Raw genomic sequence first — 3055 nt, 5'->3', positions numbered from 1 at the left:
AATCCAACCTTCTTAGACCAAAATACTAGCATCTTTGTTTCTCTTGGAGCCGGTAATCGCAGAACTTGGGGAAAATCCACATCTCTATCCGAGTTGTTTTACTCAAGTCAACAATACCTCTCTATTGATAGTGATGAAAATTCATACCAATCAACATCAAAATCTTCGTCAAAAGGATCGAGTGAAAGAGATGAGGGGATAACTGTGGAAAGTGGTAACACTGGCACCTCAGAAGACTGCATCGAAATATCAGGTGCCTCAAAAGAAATCTCAAGTATAAAAGTTGACCTGATAGAGATATACTACTACACTCTGTGCACGAACAAATCTCTGGCAGAACGCTGATACAAGAAAACGAAGAAGGAATAACAAAAGAAAATATGAGAGAAGTGGAACGAGCTATTCAATCTGCTATTCAAAAGAGGAAGAGGGTTAGCAAGAGCAAGGAACCAGGTTCCTCTAAGAGGACGATGAATGCACCTGATGAGAAAGAAAAGGCGGGACACCAATGGAAACAGAAAGTTCTTTTTGAATGATGATCGATACAAGGCTGGGGAGGAGCCTGGCATGAAAGAACTGTTGGAATTTCAAAATTGGACTCATCTTTTTACTCCACCGGCTCCTTGCGTATATGAAACTGAAGTGGCTGAACTATATGCAAGCCTACGTCACCTTGATAATAGCACATTGGCCCTAACAAAATAACGTGGCGATTTTGTTTTGAATGAATCAAGTTGCAAGTAAAATTCCGGGAGTACCAAAGTAGAGGTATGATGTGACCTGAAAAGCTTCTACCTCTTTCTAAACGTGATTGTTAAGAATGATCATCGTTTGCATCGAAAAATCTTCAAGATGACGATTCGTATATCAACGTGGTTTTTTGAATTTGTGGAAAAAATGCTCATACCAAGAACTGGAGGAAGTGTTATCATCACTCCGACACATTTAGTTCTCATGGAAGCTCTATCAGCCTTTGAACCGATCAATCTACCAGCCATCATGATCGGACACATGATCAAAGCAATGATCATTAGGGAAAATGAACCTGGTCTTTCCTATGGCTTCTTCCTAACAAAGGTACTGGGGAATTTTAACGTAAGAACTGGAAAAGCAACCTTAGGAACAACAGAGAACATACTTTCTATGGCTAATCTAGAAGATTACGAATGTGTCGCTGAAGGAACGGGTTCCACCATCTCTGCTCCCGATCGAAGCCTAGCAGCAAAGAAATTGGGGAATCGAACAGCTAAAATAGCTGAGAATGCTCTTCTGAAGGATCAGCTGAAAGCAAGAGTTGAAGAACTCTTGCACCAAATGCTTCAGGATCAGGGTGAAAATATTTATACAATTGACGGGATTCTTCACGATCTAAATCATTCCAGTAACCCATTCCTAAGCAAACTCTTCCCAGTTTCTGTCCTTCCCTTTCTTTGTCGTCTAGCTCTGTGCTGCTATGTGATGGTCTGTTTCCCTATCTCCTCCTGTTAGTACAATAGTAGTTTGTTTAACATATGATTGTACTGCTTAAACTACTATCTATATTGTGATTACTATGTTACTGCACCTCTTGCTAGCTTGCTCTCACTTGCCCTTTTCTTTTGATATACTACTCCAGTGACTCGTGTTAGTATAACTGGTATCCTATTGGTTGTTCCTTATATTTTTTTTTGATGATGCCAAAAGGGGGAAGATAGTAAGAGATATTATATAGTGATGAAATGAATGGATAAAATCATGGGAAATAAAACTGACGATTGACACATGCAGATTGTATCAAAGGACTCTTTAGGTGAACTGTTTCCGGTGTATTTTGTTGTTAACATGTCAGTAGGTGCATTGAAAATGATGGTCCGTATCATGTGGGGAATGGGGATCGGTTCTCGTGAAAGTTTCATGAGTTTGTCATCATCAAAAGGGGGAATTTCATAAGCTTAAGTGCATTCGTGTTTTGATGATTGTCAACCGATTCGTAACCGTATAGAGACTTGTCCGTGATTCGCTCTTCGCGTGCATCTGCAAGAAGGTGAGATACCAGAAGCCAAGCTACTCATACACAAGTACAAGATGTTGGGAGTTGGCCCATGCTTTAGGTAAAATATTGAACGAGCGGGTCCCTATCCATCCCACATACGCTTCCCACTATATATACAACATGTTGCAACATATCAGGTATCACTCAAAAACCTAATCTAAATTGGGCAAAAGCTCGTCACCACAAGAGTTTATGATCACAAGAACAAGTCACTTGTAAAGCTGAAGAACTAGATCCAGATACAGATTTAGTCTAAGTTCTTTATGTTGTTGCAAGTCTTTGTTCTGTAGTGCTAAAATTGTAAACCTACTCTTCCCAAAAAGGAAGTTATTGTAGGTATTTCAAATTCTTAGTAGTTGTTAGACAGTTTACCTTTCAATCTATTAAGTGATACCCTTGGCTAAAGTTAGCTTAGGTGTATTAGCTGGTTTGGCTAGAGGTGTAGTCAACCTTAGTTTCCTTGGCTAGAGTTAGTCAAGGAGGTATTTGGTAACTGGTGTATTGCAAAGGTCAAGGACTCAGGAGTTCGTTCCTAGGTTGCCACCATTGTCAAGGTTGAGGGATTATGGGAGTTACTTCCGAGCTTACGATAGTTGTAATCTTGAGTTGCTTGTGTAGTGTAGTTGAAATCCTACTGGGGTAGGTCGTGATTTTTAATCCCTTAAGCAAGGAGTTTTTCACGGTAAAAATAGTGCCTTCTTTACTTACTGCATTGTATAAGGGAACTGGTACACAACCAGATCCCTCATACATTATTTAATGGACTGATGTGCCGGGGAAATTATGACACATCCAAGGCCTTTTTACGAGAAGTTTTACTTGATTTTAAGCAAGTTAGTGGCAATATAATGTGTTTTTTTGTGTAATGGGCAATTTTGGGATGAAAACTATTGAAGTGCAGAATTGGGCCTGGATGACAAAATACTGGCCGTATTCTCAAATACGGGCCGTATTCCTTGGGCGTATTTAAAGATAAGAAAAACTAGAAAGGGGGTGCCGAGGAAGAGGGGAAATGCGAACAAC

This window comes from Lycium ferocissimum, chromosome 3, assembly GCF_029784015.1.
Source record: "Lycium ferocissimum isolate CSIRO_LF1 chromosome 3, AGI_CSIRO_Lferr_CH_V1, whole genome shotgun sequence".
NCBI classification, from domain to species: domain Eukaryota; kingdom Viridiplantae; phylum Streptophyta; class Magnoliopsida; order Solanales; family Solanaceae; genus Lycium; species Lycium ferocissimum.
Note: the sequence above shows the minus strand (reverse complement) of the source record.